The 14,049-nt window shown below is 43.3% G+C and overlaps 1 protein-coding gene across 1 annotated transcript in view; it reads right to left on the bottom strand.

Moving 5' to 3' along the window:
* Positions 1-14,049, bottom strand: part of LOC124709017 (odorant receptor Or2-like) — a 57,369-nt gene that overhangs the window by 38,127 nt on the left and 5,193 nt on the right. The gene's annotated exons all lie outside the window — the stretch shown is intronic.

Below are 14,049 nucleotides of genomic sequence, written 5' to 3'. Positions count from 1 at the left end.
CCCCCCCCCCCCCCCAATCGTTCTTTCTTATAATTTTTTTAGCCATCTTTCTTTTCCTCCAGGAAAGGAGAGGGCGGGCCCTTGCTGAACTTAGCTCTTTGGTAATATACTGTTGTATTGTTGCAACTATATTTATTAAATAAAGTGACATTTCGTGAAACAAATGACGTAAATGAATTTTGTTTACAGTCTTTACGTTGTCACACTGAGTAGTTTCCGGCCCCTGGTACTGGCGAGTCTGTACACCCCTGTCCTAGTGGTAAGGAATTACTCTGCAGGGTACGGAACCGCATTCGGCCAACAGTGCGAAATGGAGACGGCGAGAAACCACTGTATTAAAAATCTCTGAGGGTATCGCTAGTCACTTTGTGTGACAACCCACCGATGCAGACATACATACCAGCGATAACAGAAATTAATCTGAACGTCTTTTATGACATCTATCTTGAGCAGTTAGAGAACAGACTCCCGAAGGCAATATTTTACTGGTTAGATCTCCTGATAACTAACACATCATAATTTTTCGACTTCTAGGTAAAAATCATTGACCGTGAGGCCATTACAGCACCAATTTCTACAAATGGTGAAATGGATGTTAAAAAAGACGATAAAAATTGTACAAAAAACTTGTACAAAAACAAATCTCCCGTGCCTTATCTTTCCAGTCTCCTACCACCTCACAAAGTCCCACAGTCCGGCTACAGAGGAGCATACCCCTCGTAACTCAGTACCATCCGGGACTGGAGCAACTGAATTACATTCTCCATCAGGGTTTCGATTACCTCTCGTCATGCCCTGAAATGAGAAATGTCCTACCCACTATCCTTCCCACCCCTCCTACTGTGGTATTCCGCCATCCACCGAACCTACACAATATACTCGTCCATCCTTACACAACTTCTGCTCCCAATCGCTTACCTCATGTCTCATACCCCTGTAATAGACCTAGATGCAAGACCTGTCCCATACATCCTCCTAACACCACCTACTCCAGTCCGGTCACCAACTTCCCCTATCCTATCAAAGGCAGGGCTACTTGTGAAACCAGTCATGTGATTTACAAGCTAAGCTGCAACCACTGTGCTGCATTCTATGTAGGCACGACAACCAACAAGCTGTCTGTCCACATGAATGGCCATCAACAAACTGTGGCCAAAAAACAAGTGGACCACCCTGTTGCTGAACACGCTGCCAAAAATGATACCCATCATCTCAATGACTGCTTCACAGCCTGTGCCATATGGATCCTTCCCACCAACACCAGCTTTTCTGAATTGTGCAGATGGGAACTTCCCTGCAATACATCCTACGTTCCTGTAACCCTCCTGGCCTCAACCTTCGTTAGTCACTTTCCTCACCCAGCCAGCCCCCTCCCTGTTCCCATTCCAGCACTACACAGCCGTCTTTTCACAGCCACACCCAGTCTTTTCATTTATTTTTATTTTTATTTCTCTCCTTTCCGCTACTTACCTGGAGGCCCCTCCGCACCTTCTCTCCAGTCCTCTAAACTGCAACACTTCACTGTCCGCCACTCCCACCATACTATCCCTTCCACTCCCCACCCCAGCCTCCTCCTTACCCCCCACCCAGTCGCCACTCCCATCATGCACTGGTGCTGCATATGTGGGTGCAAGTTGCGTTTGTGTGAGAGTGTGTGTGTGTGTGTGTGTGTGTGTGTGTGTATACTGCTGACAAAGGCTTAATGGCCGAAAGCTACAAGCGTGAGAATCTTTTTATTGTGCTTATCGCGACTCAGCATCTCCCCTATATGGTGAGTAGCAACTTTCCTTCTCTGGTATTGTTACATTTCATCCTGGATTTTCCATTGTTTGATAAACTTTTATCCTCAGCAGATTGAACTGGAATCATGTAGCAAATTGCCTGACTGGCTCACATCATTGATCTTTGATGATGAAGATGTGGAGTATCAATGGATAAACTTCGAGGGTGTTGTATACACTCTGGACATTTATGTGCAGCTCTGAACTATGAGGGATGACAAATCCATCGTTTTTCTACAACCGTGTTAGATAACTGTTACAAAAGCAAAGAGTGCTGAACCTAGATTTAAGTAACTCAAAGCCTAGTTGACAAGCAAAAGCTGGACAAAGACAAAATGAATGTAAGGAGTGTAGCGCAAGAAACATTCAATGAATTACAAGGTAATATTCTGGCTACTACTCTAATGAAAAATCCTAGCATGTTTCCGTCTTACGTAACTTTCAACAAACGGAATAAGGTCATTCGTACTGCGGCACGATGACCATTCTGGTACCGCAACTTAAAATTATGAAGAGAAGGCGGAATACTAAAATTGATATTCCGAAATTGTTTACCTGCAGAAGGCTGTAATATTTTCACATGAATGCCAAAACAGTAGTGACTAAAATAAGCAGTGGTGAAATAGAAAACCATCTAAAATCACTCACAACAGAAAAGGAACTTGGACCTGATGAGTTGCTTGTGCGATTCTAGGCAGATTACGTGAACTTGCTTCCTTTCACAGCGGTGGTGAGTTCAAGAAGAAGGAACGGATAAAACAGCTACTAAGAGATGTGAAAGGCAAGGGTTGCCCCACGTTCCACATCTGTTTAGTGGTGACAAATTTGTGGACGAAATCTTGAATATTATATACAGAAAAGCTAGAAGGAACGATTTTGAAATGCGTGCATTTCCAAGAAAAATAAATACTATCCAATAAATTTAACGTTCGATAGAAAGAAATTAGAGCAAGTGAACTTCCTCAATTAGGACGTGTGCTTACTGCAGACTGAAACAGTATCAAGAAAATGAGAGAAAGGATAATACACGGAGAGAAAGCCTTCAGACAAACAAAATGGTTGCTGAGAGTAAGAGCAATAGCAAACGAACTAAGAAAGAGACGTGAAAATTTATTTATTTGGAGTTTAGTTACACGTGGGCTCAGGAACTACGACAATAAAGAGAAAGAAGAGAGGTATCAGGTAACCTATGGAATATGACTGTGGAGCTGAATGGAGAAAATTGAGTGGTTAGACAGAATAGAGAGTGATGAAATATTTGCAAGAGCAAAGGAAAAAGTAAACCCTCCTGAACTATATTAGCAAAGAAATACGCAAACTAGACTGGACACATTTTAAAGAAAAACCGTTTGCAGCAGGTTATCACTGAAGGGTAAACAGAAGGAAAGAAAAGCAGAGACATGCAGACGGATCAAAGAAATATCTCAATGAGATCTGAGCTGTTGCTTTCGTGCATTTTAACTAAATTGCCAATTACGCTCAATTCGGAATTGGAAAGATCGTAAACACAAACCCAGAGGAAACACAAATAAATTGCACACATTTATTTAACAATAAATTACAAATAAACCTTTAAGTTACAGCAAACAAATATATCATAGCTTGCACAATTTCCAACAAATTCAAATCACACTGACGTTTCAGATGCAACGGACAGCGTAGCCTTCACAAACAAACGGCGCCTACTGCAATCCTGACAGCTGCCTTCACAAACACATTGACGAATATAAGGCTCAGGAGAAATCTAAAATACACACACGAAAGCATAACAGAACATAGCATTAACAAGTGAAACGGTCAGTAACGCCACAGTTCAAAGACCAGAAAACTGCTTTAGCAGGATCAAAATTTACTCGGCCAATGTTGCCGTAATAAAAAAAACTACAATCAATAAAACTTAGCAGTCCGTAAGTGAACCATATAATCTTTACTAAAAGAACTGCTGGCAAAAGTGCCGTGGTCTTTAAAAGGGAATTAAAATTCTTTAAACAGGAAAATCCTAAGAAAGCTTTCTTTAAAACAGACCTTAACATATTAAGGTTAAACAATTGTAAAAGCTATTAACTCTTATTCTCAGTTTCACAATACTCAGCCGATCTAAACCAATCAGAATTTACAGCTTAAAATCTTTCGGCAAGACTTACTCCAGAACAGAAACGAGAAGAAATAATTCAATTCTCACCGCGCTGGGTGGTGGTTACAGGAAACATAACGCTGCTGGGATAAGAGAGCCCGGAAATGAACCATTTAAAACGTTAGATTAAATGAACCATGCAATAAAACACGAAGTAGATGTCCTGCCGTTCTCAAAAATAGACTAAATTCCTAAGCATGTGAGTGACTTGTGCTCGTTGAATATACAAAACTTGGAGGCAAAATCACGCACCCTGTCATAAAAAAAGTAATTGAGTCAGTTATCCCAACGCAAGTCGCAACTGTTTGCATGCAAACATAACGTTCACCATTTCATGCACTGTTGCTTCTTCTCTCCACAAATGTCCATTAGTCATGTAACGGGAAGTATCCACAATCCGCGAGTAGCAGAGACAGTACTTGGCAGTCCCCTCTGATCCGCCCGATCGCACACAAAATAACACTGTACTCGCCAACAGTACACTACTGCTACCAAGGTCGGTCCTCACCAAGGCTCACTGTGTCGACCAACGAACGACAACTACATGCCCATCAGCTAGAACAATGGTTCCCAACCTGGGTGTCATCACCCCCTGAGGGATAAAATGAAATTTTCTGAGGGGTACATTTATTTATTGAAACTGATCAGGCCCTCTCTTACATCGGACCAATGTTCCACACATGCAGCATTTTACACATCACAGTTACACCATGACAGTAGTTTGAATAAGAAAAATAGATTAATCTAGTGACAATACGAATAAAGAGTAATGACGAAGACCTAATAAAGTAAATACTGGCAGTATTTTTACAATAGCCGCTCTACATTAAAAATATGATAAAAGCAATAATAATAACAGTAAAAGAAAAATGAAATAGTAATGGTAAACATGAGAAAAATTGGCAATGGTAATGAAGATTTGTGCAGATGTTCATTAATATATTGGTGTATAATGTAGCTGTTCACTGGTATAGCGAGTTTTGGGGAAGGGAGATTTAAGGAGGCCGCATCAGTTAAGAAAAAACTGGGAACAGAGGAAGATCTAGTAGGAAAGAAGGAAGTAATTGGGTGAAGTGCATTCATGTACAGAGGAACGCATTACTGTTGCTTAAGCAGAGGCGTCAGTAACTGTTTTTTGAAGCCGGACATGTTTTTAAGTTCTCTAATATAACGAGGGAGGTTATTCCAGAGTCGACTGTAAAGGACTTCGAGAATGTGACTGAGCGATGTAGTGGAATAGAGAAGATATTATTATGATGGGAACGTATGTTTCTGTCATGTTGTTCACACATGAGCGTTAAGGACGAGGAGAGATATGGGACACTGTAGATTTATAAGACAGTAGATGAGACAGAGTGTATGGAAATTTCTGCATCTGTGCATATGCTGGTGAAATGTGATCAAAAAGTCGAACGTCACAGATGTATCGGACGCAGGCATTCATGACCAGTTCCACACGTCGCGAATTTTCCTGAGAGAGACCTTGTAGGATAATATCGCTGTAGCCAATGATTGGGAGTATAAGCGTTTGTATTAATTTCTTTTTCAGATCGAAAGGGAAGAATTTTTTATATTTTTGTAGGGTATGAAGGGATGCTGATGCTTTTTTGCACACTGCAGTTACGTACTCTGTCCAATTTAGATTTTCATCTATTATTACTTCCAAACTCTTAGCTGAGTTAGAGAAGTGGATATTTAGGATTATAGATGGTACAGATTCCCGATATTTTGGGCTACTGAGCTTAGAGTGACCAACAAGTACCGCTTGGGTTTTAGATGAGTTGAGTATTAGTCCTATGTTCTGTGCCCATTTTGATAGTGCATCGAGGTCAGTATTGAAATTTTCAATAGCTTTCTTAAGATTGATTGGTTTTGCACTTAGATACAACTAAAGGTCATCAGGATACATGTCATATTTGCAGTAGGTCAGAACCGATAACACATCAGTGACATACAGAGAGAAGAGTATAGGACCTAATAATGAGCCTTGGGGAATACCTGACACTACTTGCCGCCATTGAAATGTTATATTTGCGGACAGGACGCGTTGCTGACGAGACGTCATGTATGAACGAAACCACTGTACTGCACTTGGTGAGAAATTTAGACTGCTAAGTTTGGCAAGTAAGATGTCGAAGTCGACAGTATCAAATGCTTTGCTGAAATCTAAGAAGTAAATGATAGTCGCTTCTTGTCTATCCATGGCAAGTTCCAGGTGATCTGTCACCTTTATCAATGCGGATAATAATCTAAACGATTCGATTCTGTTTCAGTCACGAAATCAAATTATTTTTGAAAGATCATTACTATTATTAAAATTTTGTAACACTCTAATATTGATTATATAACTCATCAATAACTACTTTCTCAATTAGTAGCATTAAAGCTGTGGAAGTTACAGGTTCGCCACATAGTCCACCCACTACAAATATACGTTGTGCTTTGTGCCGTACATCGCTGATGATAAACGTGAGACATATATGTAACAAATGCTAAATATCTCAAGAAAATGTCTTCTCCAAGTTGCAGACAGTCTCTGCAGTAGTCCAGAAATTGCTTCATTACTCCCTTCGAAACGGATAAATGAATTAATTGACAGCACGACACAGTACTAACTACATAAGTGCTACTATAGCGCTGTACACAGTATTATTATTATTACTATTAGAGGCTGTGGTCAGACACAAAACATTAACAGCCTGAAGTCTTTCAATTTCTGCCAGTTCGGAAGTAAACAATGCAGCAATAAAGTAATTAACGAACAGTAAGTATAGTGCACACATTTTAATTTGGTTGATTTTAAATGGGGTTTCAGTGTGCAGATCAAACAAATGCAGCAGTGGAGAGGAGTAATGCACGGGAAGTATGTTTTGTAACAAATGCCTACCCTCACTGTGGATAGTTAGCTTTCTTGTCTGAGAAGGAGTTGCCCGTAGCACTTGCAATGCACCATGAATTCCTCCATATTTCATCCTAACCACCTTACACACACACACAGACACACACACACACACACATACTCACACGTGTAGAGGACAAGGGGTTACTTTTGGGAAATATGGTGCGAAATTGTTATTTAGTGTGTTTCAGTGCGCGATGCGCAGGCCTCATGGGAAACGGCGGACGAAGGCTGGCCGGCGCGTTATGCAGGTGACACAGTTTTGCAACGAGCGTCGATATGTGTGTACGGGCGCGGCAGCCGTCAGAACGCAGCATTAGCAGAATTAAGCAGGCGCGGGCCGCGTGTGGCGCGGTTGTGTTAGCCAACTCATCGAGGAACCAGCGGATTCAGCAGCGGCCTGCACTATTTAAGGGCATCAGAGGTGGGCGTCGGCATTCGGTTCGACCGATTGGGCGATCGGTCGCTGTCACGTCGTCGTCATCAGTGACGCTGTCCCCAAGAACCGGCTGGTGGGGGTGCGTTGCCTGCTGCTGCACAGCGCGACCCCCGGCGTCATCACGAGTCCCCGTGTCTGCGTTCTGGGCCGGGCCTTGTGCCGCTAACCCCCTACCGCCTGCGCAGCTGCTGACCGAGCGCGGCGTCGCGTTCCCCGGACTGCGTGCATCAGCTCATCTCCACCACGACACGAGCGGTGGGGCTGAACTATCGGAAAATGTATTGGGAGAACCAACAATAAAGAGGAAGATTGCTAAAAACAGTCACCTTCTTCTACCTAGCCACGCCCTACCACCCCGACCACGTCACCCGCTCCGGTCATCCTATTACAAGTGGTGTCAGTCGGGCAACCTGCGCATCACATACTCCTGTTACAATTGGTGACAGTAGTGGTCTTCTCCCTGGATTTGGAGGAAATTGTGGCTGGTGAGCGACGAGGATATGTGACACCTGAGAAGGGCAACAATGGATCAGCAACTCCTGCAAAATGACAAGTAAGTGCCAATTTTTCGTTTGGTGGTTTGTCTGAACCTGTAGCACAGTCCGTATTCCCTTCCTGGTCTTCTTTCTGGGCTTACTGTAGTCTTGATTCGATAGCTGGTAGTGATGGAGCAGTCTGTGTCAGCCGAGGTGGCTATTCAGCATCTACTTGACCGATTGTCAGTATTAGAGATAGAGCTTGCTCGGTCTAAAGAAGCGAGCAAGGAACGGTTTCCTGTCAATGCAGTAATTCTTAACACTAACGCTGCGTCTTTGGTCACCCCTTTCTCGGGAAAAGCTGGGGAGGATGTTATGATTTTTTTGCGAACCGTACCACGGCCGCTAAATTGGGAAATTGGGGTGCAGAAACACTTTTGCATGTGGCTAAGTTGAAAGTAACTGAGGATGCCAGAGCGTACGTTACATGCCATGAAGAATTAAGGGATGCTCGGACATTTGATGTATTCAAAAAAGGATTGCTGGAAAGATATCGGAGGAAAAATACGTCTAGATATTATCGGGAACAATTGAATAGAATGTATCAAAGGAATGGGGAATCAATAGTAGCTTTTGTAGATCGAATTCGAAAAATTAATGTTAATACCTATGAGCTAACGGATTCCAATAGGGTCAATGAAGCCATTCTGCAGGAAGCTGAGCAGAAGGCACTAGACGCATTTTTGCAGGGAGTACAACCCGAAACCTCCCACAAGATTAGGATGGAATTCCCTAAGACTCTCAATGAGGCAATCGAAATCGCTGTGGCGTTGGAGGAAGTTGAAGTAGTAACAAAGACGAGGGACAGGAAAGCAGTGTTTAATGCAGAAATAAAATGTTTCACATGTGGTCAGATGGGACACATTAGACGCGATTGCAAGGAAGTGCAGTGCAGGAAATGCAGACGTTGTGACCATATGGAGCGTAATTGCAATGGGTCCTGGGAAAAACATGATAGGAAACCGCAAGGTGGACCTCACCCCCCCCCCCCCCCCCTCAGTTAAATTGGGCAGGGGGAGGTGTGTCCACTGTGCAACACCCCTGGTAAGGATTAATGCTACTGCAGAATCAGTGGTAGACTTTTTCCTGACTGGCTTGGTGAAGGGCAGACCGTGCAAATTTTTATTGGATACCGGGTCTCAGGTATCCATGGCGAGTAGAAGTGTGCTCGTTAAAGTAGAATTAAAACCACCACGCTGGGCGTTAAGTGGCGTGGGTGGGGGACAGGTGAAGCCAATCGTATCAGCGGTGTTGAACTTCCGAGTGGAAATGAGGGACTTCCAGGTGAAGGTAGAAGTTCTTCCAGTTGTTGGCTGCAGCTATGATGTCATACTCAGATTGGATTTCCTGGTTGCACATCACACAACAGTTAACCTCGAACGATGTACAGTAGAACTGGACGGAATACAATTTCGCCTAGGTTCTGCGGCCGAAAAACCATTACTGTCGCAAGGAACCGCCCAGACGTCGGGTGGGCCACCTAAACTGCGTACAATGTACCTTAGGGTTAACTCGTGGGATACTATACCAAAGGGTACAGGGAAAATAATCTGGGCAGATGTTGGAGCTGGCGTGCCAGTAAATTCGTTGTGTGTCGTTGAACCTTTGTCTGAGAATGAGCGTGTCCTACGTTCGGGAGATACAGGGAAAAAAAGTTACGCCTGTCAGTATTGATAATTTTGGCCTTGAAGAGGTGCAGTTAGCACGGGGTACCGTAATAGCGAATCTGGAGATAATAGCGGAAGATGAACCGGATAAGGATTTCTGAGCAGATTACACAATGCTGGGAGAGTCTGTCAGCTGGTCCGCACTAAGGGGTAAAGTAGCACATTTAAAAGGACAAGACAGAGAAGTCATGGAGAACCTTTTGACGGATTATAAAGAGTTATTTAATTCTCATGGTCCACTGCCCGCCACACCGTTAGTTCAGCATTACATCCCCACTGAGAATGAAGCACCGGTGTATAAACGTCCATGTCGTGTTTCAAAGAGTTTACAGCCTGTCATGGAAGAATTTATTAATCAACAGCTTAGGGATGGGATAATAGAAATCAGTAGTAGTCCCTGGTCCGCTCCTGTCGTAATAGTGGGTAAAAAATCACCTGATGGGGGCAAGGCATAGCGTTTTTGTTGTGATTATCGTTTCCTGAATCAAAAAACTGTATTTGATGCATACCCAATGCCTAATATCATGGAAACTCTGGATAATTTTGGTCAGTGTCGGTACTTCACGACCTTGGATCTTCGAAGCGGGCTCCACCAGTTGGAGGTCGCCCCGGAAGACCGACCGAAGACAGCTTTTTCAACACCTACAGGTCGTTTTCAGTATCGGCGAATGCCTTTCGGATTAAAAAATGCTCCGGCGACATTCCAACGGTTACTAGATAGCGTGTTACGAGGGCTGAAACCTAATCAGTGTATGGTATATTTGGACGACATAATTGTTTTCTCAAAGGACGTGCAAGAACATGTTCGCCGTTTGCGCGAAGTTTTAGATCGTCTGAAAGCAGTGCGATTAACTCTTCATATGGAAAAATTCATTTTTCGTTGGAAGTAGCCCGTTATTTAGGTCATATTATAGGACAAGAGGGTGTCCGCACGGATCCAACACTTGTAGAGGCGGTAATGAATTTTCCGACACCTACAAAAGTAAAAGAGTTGCAGTCTTATTTAGGTCTCGCCAATTTTTACAGGAGTTATATTCCAAAATTTGCAGAAATTGCTACACCCCTCACGCAGTTGTTGAAGAAGGGAATTTCACTGGGCAGCAGAATGCGAAGAGGCTTTTCAAAAGTTAAAAAATTTCTTAACATCTAGTCTGGTTTTGGCTTTTCCAGATTTTAGTAAACAGTTTATATTATCTTGTGACTCCAGCAATTTTGCTTTGGGTATTGTATTACCTCAGGAAATAACAACCGAAAAGGAGTTATTGGCATTAATTTTCGGAATAACCTATTTCTGGTGTTATTTGTATGGACGACGTCTCAAGGTGATTACTGACCATGCAGCACTTAAGTGGTTGTTAGGGCTTAAAGACCCAACGAGTAGATTAACTAAGTGGGCTTTGCGTCTTAGTGAGTACGATTTTGAAGTGATTCATCGACCGGGTAAATCGCACGGAAACGCGGATGGTCTGAGTCGTAAAGAATGCGCCATGGAATGCACAGGACTAAATGAGAACGAATGGGTGGAGGCACAAACCGCCGACACAGATTGTCAACGATTTACCTCACAGCGACAGTTCGTCGTGGAAGACGGGATATTGTACCGTAAAACTAGGAACGGTCTACACATAGTCGTACCAGAAAAACTGCGAAGCGAAATTTTAAGGCAAGCACGCAATTCAATGTTTTCTGGTCATTTGGGTCGAAGAGCAACGGAAAGGAGGGTAGCACAGAGTTATTGGTGGTCAACGCGTAGGCAAGATGTCGATCAGTACGTAAAGAATTGCATTCCGTGTGCTCAATGGGCGGAATTGAGTCATCAGAAAACTGTGATGCAACGACTACCGGAAGCGGATAGACCTCTCCAATTACTTGGCGTAGACGTCTTAGGACCGTTTGTGCAAACACCAGCGGCTAATCGCTATGTTTTAACAATAACAGAACATTTTTCGCGCTATGTGTCCATGACAGCTATTCCGGACCAGCAAGCCGAAACAGTGGCTCACGCCATGGTACATCAATGGATATTGAAATTCGGAACACCTTAAACTTTCATTACAGATCAAGGATCTAACTTGTCTGATTTGATGAAACACTTATGCAAGTTGTTGTATGTAAAGAAATTGAGAACGAGCGCGTTACACCCGCAGGCTAATGGTCGGACCGAGAGAGTTCATCATACAATAGCTAAGATGTTAAGTTATTATGTAAATTCTCAACACAACAATTGAGATATCCTATTGGCGTTTGTAACCGCGGCGCGTAACTCAAAAGTGCATGAAAGTTCAGGATTGTCTCCGTATAAAGCACTGTTCGGTCGGAAGATGCCATCTCTGTTTGAATTGTTCAAGATCTCACCAGGAAACGATATTTCGGCTGTTAAAGATTTATCCACAAAGGTGAAAACAATCTGGCGGCAGGTCAAAAAAATGAACACTAAAGCGTTAGAGAGACAGGACAAAGTTCACAATAGAGAGGCGGTTTTGCCTAAATATCATATAGGACAATGGGTGATTATGACTAAGCCGTATGTGCCAAAAGGCAAAACGAAAAAAACTTGCATCCCGTTATCAAGGTCCTTTCCAAGTGATCGAGATGACATCGCCGGTGAATGTAAAATTACAGCTTCCAACTCGCCCTACTATTGTGCATGTGAGCCGAATTAGGCCTTTCAAGGGGAATTTTGAGGAACTTCCGTCATTGTCTGCAGTAACTTCTAGTGGAGAGAAAGATGTATCTAAGAAAAAGAATAAGAAAGGAGTAGATAAACAAGAGAACCAAGTTAATTGTGGAAGCGATCAGACATGCTATTATGCTCTTCGGCCATGTGTAAAAAGGAAGAACTAATGTGAGTTGTTTCTCAGGCGGCGTGACGTTCTGGTAAGACCAGCAGTTCCGGCGGCATGGGTTGTGCTGAAGAGGGAATAGGGAAGGTGTGCACTATCTCTCAGCATAATTATTCTGTTTTGTGTTGCAACTTAGCTGAAGCCTTGAAGGTACGTCCTATATCAAGTGGTGTTTTGTTCTCGCGACAAGCGGACGTAATTATGTCCAGACGTCAATGGACTTTAAGGGTGAACTGTAATATTTGGGCGGTTGAAGACGAAATCTGTAAATTAGAGGATACATTTAATTTAAGGAACTTCATTCCGTGGTGGCTAATCAGCCAAGGTTTAATGACACGCAGGGGGAATATCAGCTACTACGATCAGCTTTTGCACACTTACAAGCTCAGTTGCGGCAAACTGCAGGATTAATCCCGCACGTCCGTAGGCAAAGAGGATGGTTGGACGCAGGTGGCCGTATCCTAAAAACTGTTTTTGGGACCGCTGACGCGGAAGATATTAAAAGTATTAATGAAACGCTACAGCAGGTACAGGATAATGTGAATAGCAACCAGGGAATGCTAGATCTTCACACAACCCAATTAGAGAGTTTGGAGAAAGATGTAGTTAATAATACGCGCCAATTGCGAGCTTTGGCCGCGACCTTGATGTTCCACATTAAGGCCACAGCCGACACAACCAATCAGGACTTGGGTATAATCAAGTACCGGTTGGATAACATCGATTCTCAGCTGGTAATAGCAAAGCTGCTCCGTTTTCTTGCTGATAGTATTACGGAAGCACGCATAGAAGCCACGGAACTACAGGAGGCTTTGTTGCACGCAATGCGCTGGCACCTAACCCCGGTACTGTTACCTTCGGAACAACTTCAGGAAGGATTACGGGAAGTTCAATCGGAACTGCCCGCATCCCTGGAGCTACTGACGACATTAACAGACGAACACTTATCTTTGTACTACAAAATGGCCACTGTTACCAGTACGCGGACGGGTACCCTACTGATAATTCATATAATAATACCATTAACATGTAAGGATTGTAAATTTGAATGTTACGCCTTGCATACATATCCAGTGAAGTGGGAAATTTTGCAGAAATTCGTACAATTAACCATACGGGAAATACTGTTATTGGCACGTAACAGACAAGCTCATGCGTTCCTCACTGCACAAGACTTGCTGCGTTGTCGAACAGGTCCAGTTACCATCTGCCCCGCGAAATTGTTACACACTGTTCCCAAATGTTGTGAGTATTCTCTATTCCGCTCTCAAGAACCAGTCGCGGAGTGTCCTAAGGAAATTATAGCAGGCACGGTGCAATTCTTTCAGCAAGTGGGTCCACATTGGGAATTTTCAGTAAGGGAAAACACAGTCGCTATTTGCGTTTGTTATGAGCAGGGTAAGCAAGGGAGTACGTAAAGAATAGAATTGTAGGGGCAGGGACTGTTAATTAACTGCACACAGTGTGGCATTTCAGGGCCAATTTTCCGTTTACCAGCCGTGATTACTGGAGCTACAATCATGAACATAAAACGCACAGTGATCTATGTACCCGGCCAACTGGTGCAATTCGTCACGAAAGGAAATCTCACTCTTCTGAATAGCACATTAGACGCTACTTTGCTCGCCTCTTTGGACCGGATGCTAGCAGCTCAGGATGGACCTATAACTATGGAACATCTTTTTCAACGAGTGCATGAGTACCGTAATGAGCTTAAGCAACGCTTACTAGTTATTGGATCAACCACCCG

Source organism: Schistocerca piceifrons, chromosome 1, assembly GCF_021461385.2.
Source record: "Schistocerca piceifrons isolate TAMUIC-IGC-003096 chromosome 1, iqSchPice1.1, whole genome shotgun sequence".
Taxonomy (NCBI): Eukaryota; Metazoa; Arthropoda; class Insecta; order Orthoptera; family Acrididae; genus Schistocerca; species Schistocerca piceifrons.
This window is presented reverse-complemented; position numbering and strand designations above follow the sequence as displayed.